Consider the following 11,321-nt stretch of genomic DNA (forward strand, 5'->3'; position numbering starts at 1 on the left):
AGTCGAGTTCTTCTCGGTCTTAGTCCGCGGAATATTCATTAGATTTTCCCAGGGAATTTATCAGCCCTGTGTATACAACACTCGAACCGGCTGGTCTATAATTTTGAAGAAAAATTCAAATCATATTCATACCATCAGTACGATTTCGTAGATTCAATGGTTTCGAAGTAACATGGTTTCCTGGTACCAATATGTTTTCGTAGATTCGATAGTTTCGTAGTAGCAATATGTTTTTGTAGATTTAATGGTTTAGAGGTACCACGACTTCGTAGATTTGCTCATTTCATCGTCTAGAAGTTTGTAGTTCGAAATTTTTAGGATCAAGTCTCAAATAGCCAGTTTGCCAGCGTTCTATAACATAGGTCGAGGAATTTATTTAACTAGTTCTCTCCACCTAGATCGACCGATGCACCATCGCTGCGCCTCAAAAGCGAGATTTCCATGTAAATTTCTCGGCTGACTTGAGCGAAAAGTAAGCCACAGGATCCAGTGGAATCGTCCGCACGCGTCTGATCTCTTTTTCTGTTAGCGGGTCGCAGGCCAGGTCAGATTCGCCGGTTAAAATTCGAGAAAGATCCGCGCGTGTACGCATCTGCGATGCGATTCAATCCTGCGATTCGTTGTTCCGCTTCCCGCGCAACAGGATCCCCATGGATTTATGTGCATTTCGATGAGCGATCGATGGTGCGCGCGGTGGGCGTACCGAATCCTCCCAGTACGGGCCAAAAATTCGTTGCATATCGACGATTTCTATCGACCGGTCAACGGTGTCCTTCGATCGTGCCCGCTATCCTAGCAGCCAATCGCGTAACAAACGTCTCCGAAATGCGGCAGACGTGAAAGTGTTCCATCGCTCGACGTTATCGTCTGTACGACCGCAACTTACATCGCTAAACGCTATTTACCCCGATGAAACGGGATCGTCTGAAATCTCACGAAACACGAACATTCTAACGAGAAATCTGGTTTTTCCCCCGAATTCCTCTAAGGATGTCGGTTCTTTTCACAATATTTTCGATAGGTCGCGAACGTCGATTCAATTGGCTCGGTCAGCAGAAAAAACGAAGTCGCTTTCTTCGAGGAAAAGTGATAGCGTCGAGCGGGGAACGCGGGAGACGCTTAATTGAGTTTTCTCCGGGAGTAACACTTACCTAATGCATAATTTAATCGGCGGAGCGTATAGTCGATGCCGTTTACAGCGCCACGGTCCCGATTATAGCATAACTTAAGCAGCCGTCGTTAACTTGATCTCGAATAAGGCGTGGTATCTGGGTGCCGTGATTTTTCTCTCGGACGGGATGCGGTCCGACTGCCAAGCGGCGGGCTGATTACGCGTCAAGATGTAATTGGAATACGGGTTAAGCAGCGAATGTGCGTATCGAGCCGGGGAACAAGTTCGAGGCTCGGTTTTTCCACGAAAAAAACAACACCGAACAACAGTTATCGGTTTAACGAGGTCGCTTCCTACCCTCTTGCATTTTCTGTTTTCGCGGGCTCGTTCTAAATTTATCCCCGCGGCGGAATGTTTTTCCCGCAGAATCCTCTTCTATCGAACGCTTTTTCTCGAACCCTGTCCGGGGAAAGTGATCGAAACTTCACCGGGTGTCGATTCTTTCAGCGTGTCGTTTACCATTGATCACGTTAAACTTGGAAAATTTCATTCGAACTGTAATCATATCGAATAAATATTGATTGCTCGACAAGGAGGAATCCTTTCGAACGTGTTCCAGCATAATTTCATATTTTAATCATTCTAACTGCTCCATTATACGCGTTTCATGTATACTTTCGTAAGAGCCAATGCGTTCAGAGAAGAAATATTATTCACCAGATTCTAAATTCGGTCGAAATTTTGCAAGTTCGATGTGTTCGCGGCCACCGAAAAAAAGTCAAAACAGAAAAAAGAGGGAAAAGAAGCAAAGTGTACCAGCCGGTTGAATATTTTTTAGATGCAGCGAGTCCGGTCGATGCGACGTCGCGGTGACCGCGGCGGCTAGACCGTGCCGAAAGTTAGGCAGATGCACCCGGGCGAACGATTTGAAATCCAAATTAGCGTCGCTGCATCGAAATCACCGGTTGCCGGCCGGCGAATACATTTGTCTCGTTCCTCCCCTCTCCCTCTCTCTTCGTCTCTCTCACTCTCTCTCCTTTTTTTCTTTTCCGTATCCCAACTTCGTTCCTTTTTCCTTTTTTTCGGCCTCCTTGCTCCCGGTCGCCGGAGGCATCGCCAGGGTCCCCCGAGCGTGAAAATGATGAACGATCCTGGGCCTGGGCCGGGGGCTCGACTCGGGCCCTGAGATCCGGGGGCCGGATCTGGTTCACCGGTCTCGTTATGCTAAAAGCTTCGCTTCTGCTCGACGCGCGCGGTGATTGCGGATCGTCGTTTCAACGAAATCTCGCCCCGTTCAGCGAATAAAAGCCGTTACGCTCTAGTCGATGATGATTAGTAGGTACAGAACAATGTGGGAACTGTTCTTCAAAGTTTCTACGTGTGAACCATGTCTATTAGTAAAGATTTCCTTATATTTGCTTTGCGCTACAGCTGGTATCATTGTAAAATTTATAGGCTCGATGTTGGTGGTACCTCTGATAATATAAGTTGCAACTCTAGAGAGACATTCAGAAGTCTTTTCTGATGATAACGTCTTATACCCAGAAACTCTGAAGGACAATTGTCATAGTATTCCTAATAGAAGCTTCTAGCCACCTGTTCGTGACGAGCCATCAACGACCAAGGAAACGCGAGCGACTCACAGGCAACTAACTAATCGCTGCAACAAAGTATATCGAGTCTAATGCAAGCGTTCCCGCGATAGGCAACTTTCTATCAGACCAACCGACTAAGAGCAAAGTAACTTTCTAGCAGATCAGAACCTGGTCGCCGCGTCCGCTCAGTTTTTGTCCATCCGGCGACCAAGTCGCTAGCGACAGCGCCTGGCATCCCCAAAGAAGATAAGGGCCAGATGGCACGGACACGAATGTCACTTGTCGTAGGTTCTCGCGGTTCGCCTGGTCCAGCGGCAGCGCGCCGCGGCCACCTTGACTCGAAAGGACAAGAGAGAAACACACCGTTCGCGTGTAGAGGGTACAACGCGTCGAGGCGCGCACGTTTTATCCTCGGGCGTCGAAAAATCACGTCTTACGACACCCGTCGCCGATTTATCTTAACAGCGAGCTAAGTGGTCGCGCGCTATTTTTGCCCGGCCTTGAGTCTACAAAAAGGGCCGGGATTACCTTGAAACGGGACCCATACGGCGATCCATCAAAGCTCATCGTGCTAGAGAGCAAATGAGGGGACTTCTCTCGGGCTGGTTTGCCGCGACGAGTTTTCGACGTTCACGTCGGCGTACGGGGGAACGGGCGTGGGGGAGGAGGAGGGGACTACTAGTTTAACCTGAACGGCTCTAACGAATCCCCCTAGCGATCTCCTCTCTCGTGGATCCAGTGGGATACAGCAGACGGCCGGCTTAGCTTAGGTCCCGAGCGCGCTTGGTCGTGACCTCGGATTGGTCGATAGACGAGCCACCGGGTACTGCTTTCTTGTCCTAGGTTCCGGAGGCAGACTTGACTACCTTGACGCAAATCCACGTGAACTTGCCCGGCGTCGATGAGCGCCTCGCTTAGAAATCGAGTGATTCGGATGATCGAGCCTCTATCTCGCTTGCTGGACACCGGTGATCCAGAAACTAGCTCCTCGACAGTCCTTGTACGAACAGCTTTTCTCAATATTTCTCAACGAATCAACCCTTAACCAAAAATTATACGGACATTGTTTACGGTCGATGCTTAGGGACTTAGGAATCTTGTGTTAGGCGAAGGAGCAAACATTTGTCAATTTATTTCAACACTTTCTCGTACGGTCGCATTTAAGAATATCGGTATCGGGAGGTTGATGGATTGCACGTATGATGTTAGGTAAAAATCAAGTTACACATATCGACAGCCATGAAATTGACGCGCCCTCAAGGGATGGCGGCGTAGATCGGTTACCGTGCACCGGGTACTTTCAATTAGCAAGAGAGTCCACTGATCGGCACCCAACTGACCCAAACCAATTTTCCTTTTATCGAGCGGCCTGAGTAATTGTACGCTCATCGCGAAAGTTCGTCCCCGGGTGAAATTAAACGGCGCGACATTCAAATGAAGGAGGCCTCGAAAACCGGTTCCGGCGGCGCTCGTCGTCGTCGGTTGGTGTCGCTCTCCCGGGTAGCCGGCCGGTCGACTCCGAGATAAATCGACACGGAAGAGTGTCGTAATCGGGGCCGGGGTACCGTGGTACCCCACGTGGTGGGTGACGCAGGTGCAACAAGCGCTATGCTCTCTTTCTCCCCCTTTCTCTTTCTCTCCTTACCCCCTCTCCCGTTTCTTCTTCTTTCCCTCTCGGCGGCCGGGCTCTGTTCATTCGCGAGCTGGCAAATTCGTTTCTGCCATCCCTTAATCTTGAGTTAACGCTTCACTGGGGGATAGCTATTTAACCCCTTGCTGTACAGTAGATTTCTCAACTGTGATCGATACAACTACTTTGACATAAATAATTTATCGAAGTGAACAATGCTAGCCATACTCCCTATACATGTTTACTGTACGAATTGAGAATGAAGTAAATATTTCTGTTTACAATCTTCGCCATGATACTGACACGTTATTATTAGGCAACGGGTTAATCAAACGTTGTTTCATCGTAGCGAAGATAAACAATGGTAATCGTGAACCGATAGAAGTTGAAGTAACACTATATAATCATTTTGATTAGCATTCTTATCTAAAGGAAAATAATGGAATTCTTTTCTGATATAGTACAATGATCGAAGAACCTATTAACAAGCTTCCGATAAGTAAAATGTTAACACCGGCGCGTCTCGTTATCAAACGCGGATCATTTTCGCGCGACGACGCGAACGCGAACTGTTTTCCCTCCTCTTTTCTTTCCTTCTTTCTTCAATTCCGCTGCTACATTTGCCGCGCGGTTATCTTGTGTACACCAAAAGGTTTATTTATTCATTGATAATATTATAATAATCGTCGTTCAGGCTCCGCCGGGATCTCTCGAAAAGTATTCAAAATGCTTGCGAATCACGTCCTTTATGATCGTTTTGGCTCGATAACCGGCCACAGGATCCCGTCGAGGGACTCGATAATGAAGGAGAGAAGATGAACCAGCCTCGTTAAAGACGAGGAGCGATGGGGTGAGCAAAAGATGCGTGGACTACTTTTTACCGTTGTCGCTTTTTCTTGCTCCCAATTTTGCCGATTCCCTCTCCGAGCCGAACCTGCCTGAGTCCCCGTTAACGGTCGAGGTTTCATCTAGAACGAAACATCTCCACCCGTCTATTACAACTGCAATCTTAACGATTTAAATATGCAAAAAAATACGATCAGCGATAGGATAAAGGTATCCATCTCGTTCGAACCCTCTTTATCAGCCTGAAAAGTTGTCCAAGCGAATCGTTCGATAAAAATTGAGGACAACGGATTCGTTTAACGTGCTTGTAATTTGGAAACGGCCACTTCGATGCCAGTTTACAGGAATGAGTTCTGTATTCGACGGAAAGAATGGATTTCAAGGGAGAACCTGATCGGAGACCCGGCAACCTCGATAGATCCTAATGATCGATTTACCGGTGCGAACGTGATCGCTGACTGGTGCAGCGCGCGGCGCCGTGTTGCGCAACGTCCCAATTCCACACGTCGCGAAACGTGGAAGACTTCCTGTATCCCGGTCGCGAGACAGAAAAAACTTTTACCTTCGATCGGCATTAGCATGGCTCCCGTGACCGTAACGATCCATCGATCGCGTAAGCCGCGCGCACACCGTGGAATCGCTGCTCCTCGCGTCCATAAATGTATCCGTCGCGAATTTTGCAAGCGTGCATTTCCACCCGGCCGAATAATCCGCTCCCGTTTGCCATCTCATCCCTATCAACGTCCTCGCGCCATTTCACTTGCTAAAAAATCGCGTCGCGTGTAAAATATCATCGAACTGAAAGAATGCAATCAAAGCTATACAGAGCTTTCGAACGGTGTTCGATTGTAATTTCTTTAGTTGCTATTGTCATTGGAAATGTCGAATTCAATGCTTTTTAACCCTTTAAACTTGAAAATACCAATAATTTCATCCAAGTACCGCTACGAATCGAATGTCCTCGCGTTGTTTAGCAATTTAGGTAGAGAATCGTTACCCTAATCTTCCCTAGAAACCTGTTGGAGAACAGATCAACGTTACTGTTTAATAGAGAAACGTACTAGCGCGTCGAGCAACGTGTACAGATTATTCACACGGAATTTATTTATAAATTTCTGTAATACGAGAAGCGCGTGACCGAATTACACGTTGCTCAATAATTTGTTTGCACGGTGACGTAATATATTAACGTTCTTACACACCGCCCGGCCCGAACGAGCTGTTGAAATTAAACGAATCGTTTGCGAGCGTATGCGCTCATGTATGAGCCGCCTCTGACCGTTAGAGCGTAATGCACGACCGCTACATGCAGATCAACGTCACCGGGACGCGCTCTTTCCCGATGCAGGAGAGAAGGGATAAAGAGCGAGGCTGAAGAGGAAGGGGGCAAGCCGTTACATTTTCAATAATTTCTTACATAACTCGTGATCCCATAGCCGGAACCATGCCCGATCTGGGACAGTGGAATATTACCGAGCTTTTCGACCGCTTTCCAGACGATTCGCCCGGCATTCCCGATTCTTTCGGGACTCCCATTACGGTGCATTCGCGCCGGTCGAACGATTCCTGATTACAACCGAGAACGTTCTATTCCTGTAGCCCGAAGGACCGCAGACGAATTCTGTACAACAGTCGTTTCTAAAATCAAGATTTACCGAGCGTCTCGAAGTATTAGATACTGAAAAGTTAGTGCGGTTTTCTTGTTAGCAATGAATTGAGGTCGGATTTCAATCAGTGTTTCACTAGTTTAGCGGCTGAGATAGTTCTCAGCAGCAAGGTATGTTCGTGCAGTTGGTACAATATGAAATTATTTTACAAAAACGTGTTGAAATTTTTATTTAAGTACAGAGACGAATTATTGTCAGTACCTAATATTTAGCGAACAAAACGTTTCTCTATAGAATAGAGTAAATATTATTTATCAATGACGATCAACTGCTCGTTTAAATTTCAATTTCAGTAGGATATCATTTCTCACTGTTAGAGATTCTAAAAAATCTCGTGTTCGAGCACTGTTTCCGAATACATTTCAGGAGCCTTGGAAAAAAGAACGAGAACGGGCCCAGCCCGAACCAGAAGAGCACGGTCTGTCGATTTTATTCATCGCTAATCCGGGCAACCTTGATTTTCGGCACCGGTCGCCTTCGTATCAAGGAATACGAATACCAAACGTATTCCTTGGCGCTTTATCCGGCCACGGATCTATCAGCCACGGCGTCTTCGATGGGCCATCATTCGAACCTGCCAAAAATAAACGTGTCTACACGCGTCTTTGGTGTCCGGCCTAACAATTTTTCAACAGCTTTTGCTTGCTCATCGTCGTCTCTAGCCGATGAATCTTAATTAATGGACGGCATCAATTTTTTCGTTTTACGAGGGAGATCGTATCGGTTACATAATTCGGTAACTCGATTATTCAGCGACCACAAAGCGGTAGGTTTAATTGTATCACGGCGATTTAGCGGCGGTTGGAAAGTGTGTCACCGAGACGGCTCGGTTATCTCACTTTCTTCGGGTTCACTCTTGTTCTAGAACAATCGGCGACGATTTCGATACGATCGCGCCGATGATCGATCGATTGCATGTCGATTACAACATTATCGGTATTGTAACTTCCACAAGCGTGGAGATTCTTAAAGAGACGCCATTCCATCGAGAACTCGCATTCCATTCGTTCGATTTCTAGTTTCTCCGAACGACCTGTCCATTCGATTTCACGCGAAGAAAGAAGGATCGAAGTGTTCGTGCCCATGAAAAGTTTGTTTTCCATCTGAAAACGGCTCGATCGCAATACCGGGCAATCGTAAAAGTCTGAAGCGTTAAGGACTCGGCCGTAAATCAGCGCGAAAACCGCGCGCGAAAATAAACGATCGAACGATCGACGTAAGCCGCGACACTGGAGGAACGAGCCACGGCATCCGGTATCTCTTTCATTGTTAATCCCGAGTCGCGCGAGGAGCCTTGATTTTGGCCGAGCCGCGGGACCTTCGTCGAGTCTGGGCCGGTTCCCGATATCCGTCGAGGAACGGATCGGATCGAATCGATTCGTCTCGCCGACTCGAGTCGTCGCTTTTCGCGGACGCGCCGCGCCGCGCCGCGATCTTGAGATTCCGTGCGCCCAAGGCGCTTCGCCTGCGTGGAATCAAGATCGAGAGATCGCGAGAAAACAGGGCCGTTTTCTGCGAATCCGGCCGGTGATTCCGCTTAACTCGCTGACTGCCGCGGGGGTTACCGATGATCGACACTCTACTTTTCGATAGAGCGAATCACCGTTCAGTCGAGTCACATTAGCGTAATCCATTCGATTAAACGATGATCTTTCTTAAACTTTATTCATCATAGAGTAAATAACACAAAGCGATGATGCTCTTTGAGCTAAATCTGCAGGAAGCTATAATATACCGCAACTAATACGTTAAACGCCAAAAATCTCGTTTCCTCATAGAGCTTTTCTTTTCTAGTAGAGAGAAGCGGGAACAATTATTAATTATTTCGGGTTACAATGTTTGCATTACACTATTATCAACTTAGTTACGTTATTAAAAATGTTCATCTCACATCGGTTATCTTGTATGTTACGATTGTTTTCTAGTCACTCAGAAGCGTAAGTCATCAGTGACTGACATGGCGCTTAACGTGTTAAATAACTTAATACTACTCTTCTCGCATTACATAATTGTTAATCATCGATCCTGTTCTCTAATATAAAAACTCATCTTCCCAAGAAGACACTCGAGCTCCAAAACTGACGAGTTCCCAACAACAAATTTCCCGTGACAGTTTCGGCGAGATCAAAATTATCCGCGGCTATTTTCGGCAGTTTCGCGCGGGGCATCCACGAATCCGCCGCGGTCTCGCATGAACGACAGGGGTCCTCGCGTGACTGGGGATATTTTAATAGATAATAGCTGGCGCGGCAATTTTATTTCGCGTGCAGCTGACGAGGGTTCCGATCGTTCCAGTCACCTTGAATTTCAACTCTTTTTACCAGCGATTCGCGCGGTTTCGAGATCCGACCGGGTGGAATCGTTAGACCGCTCGTCTCGCGAGGGCAACCAAGAGACACGGCCGATCTTCTGGACGAAAGCGACGATCGGGATCGACTCGCCGGATCGAAAGAACCACTCGGGGGAGAGCGGCCGGCATCGAAAGCGAAATGAAAAATTCCGCGGTGGAGAAAAGGGGGCGCGGATAAAAAGGAGCTTCGGCTCGCGGCCGGCGAGCGAGAGCTTTCCCGTTATGCGCCTCCTCTCTAAGCTGAATTCGAGCTGCCGGCCAGAGGCCGGTACCGCTAGCTTCCCAGAAATCGACGCTCGATAATGCCTCTCGATACGGATGAAGCAATCTCCTACTGTCGCACCGCCGCGAGAGGGGAAAAAAGGCTGCCCCGTGCACAGAGGGTGGGGAATCCAACGGCAGGTGGGGGGCAGTCGCGCATATACTCGGCACCACTAGGCTCTCATGTTTTATTCATCGATTTAAACGAATTCGTTGGTGTACACCTCGCTGCGCGCTTCCTCATTGTTACCGCGGACCGATAACGCGATCCCGCCCTTATCTTGCTCGAGCTTTTGGGACCGGGGCTCGATGTTCTGACGCTGGAAGGGATGAAAATACCTTTCGCGACCTCGTTCCTGGTTTTCTGGGTTCGGCAGGGCTGTAACTTGAGCCAAGCGGAGAGACGTAATTGGATTTGTGGATATAGATTTAGGTAGATTAGGGTCTTTGATAGAAGGAGCTTGGAAAGATGAATGGAAAGAATTGTTGGGTATTTAATATCATGATTCTTGGGTTATTGAGTATTTTTATTTAATATTGATTACTTTATGTCAGTAGTTTCATGCAATTTGGAAATATTGATCGTTGGTGGGTAATATTATAGGTACGTGTTATGGAAGGTTTATCTGAGTTTTACGAAAATTAGAGTCGTATCGGAAATTATTGGGTACGAGGTATGTTAAACTTGTAGAAATTTTGATAAGAAAATCGGAGATGTTTCTGGTTCCTGATGCGATGTTTTCTTGATATGTCTAAAGAATGTATCGATACAGAAGGAGAGAAACAAAAGGCTTTCGTTTCTGCGAAGGTGTTTAACAGTCCGATCACGAGGAAGGTTCTCGAACGTGGAAGTGGATCAGGTAAATCCAACGTCGGAAATAATTACGTCTGACTTAAATTCGATTCTACTGTGAGCTGACCTACTATGGTCGGTCGCGTTCAATGTTGACGCACGACCCGTTGTTTCGCGTACTTGCTAGAATCGATCGATTCAGCTGACTTGCGATTGAATCTGATATCCTCGGCCATTGCAAATCAGAAATTTTTGTAGAATCTCAGACGCTATAATTTTCCACTCGTGCGGCGCGGTTCGTTTCCAATTGGCGAGACGAGAAATCGCGTCCGATCGCCGTGTAATTTCCGTTCGTGTCCCGATTCGAATCGACGGCGCGTCGAACGACAATGTTTCGAGGATGAGACCTTTCTCACGATTCCTGTTTGCACCGAGCGATCTCGCCTCCCGTTTCCCCATTTATTATATACGGAGCCCGTGTCGCAACGTCATTCAAGCATCAGCGAAGTTGTACGTCAACGAAGAGACCACTCTTTTTCGCTTTTTTTTTCTCCTCTGTAACGTCGCATTTACTTGGCCGGTGTGCACGTCACCGGATTGCGTAACGCTTCCCATTCAACATCCTGCGGAAGGAAATTCAGATTCGATCGATCGATCTCCCCTGGGCCGTGTGTAGTAGAAATGTCACGTTCGTGACGCCTCTGAAAAGTTGCGGACGCGCACGAAGTGTCCAATTTACGTCTCGCGTTACTGCGGGAAATGGAGCCAAAACTTTCGACATCGGTGTTTGGCCAAGCCGCGGAGAATTTTCGACTCGTTCGACCGTGAACGAGAACTTCGTCGAACGGAATGCCAGTCGGGAATCGATCTTTAACGGGAAATTCCACGAAAAAAAGCGAATAGCCCAAGAAATCAGATCAACGAAACACAAGAGAAAGCGAAAACCCATACCGCTTTTCCAAGCTTCTCGTCGAAATTTCGTCGATAAGAACGCGGGGAACGATCCTCGACGGTTTTTCTCGGCTGGCTCCTCATCTCTGGTCCCTCCTCGACACACGGACGGAGGCC

The sequence above is a fragment of the Nomia melanderi genome, chromosome 14 (assembly GCF_051020985.1).
Source record: "Nomia melanderi isolate GNS246 chromosome 14, iyNomMela1, whole genome shotgun sequence".
Lineage (NCBI taxonomy): Eukaryota > Metazoa > Arthropoda > Insecta > Hymenoptera > Halictidae > Nomia > Nomia melanderi.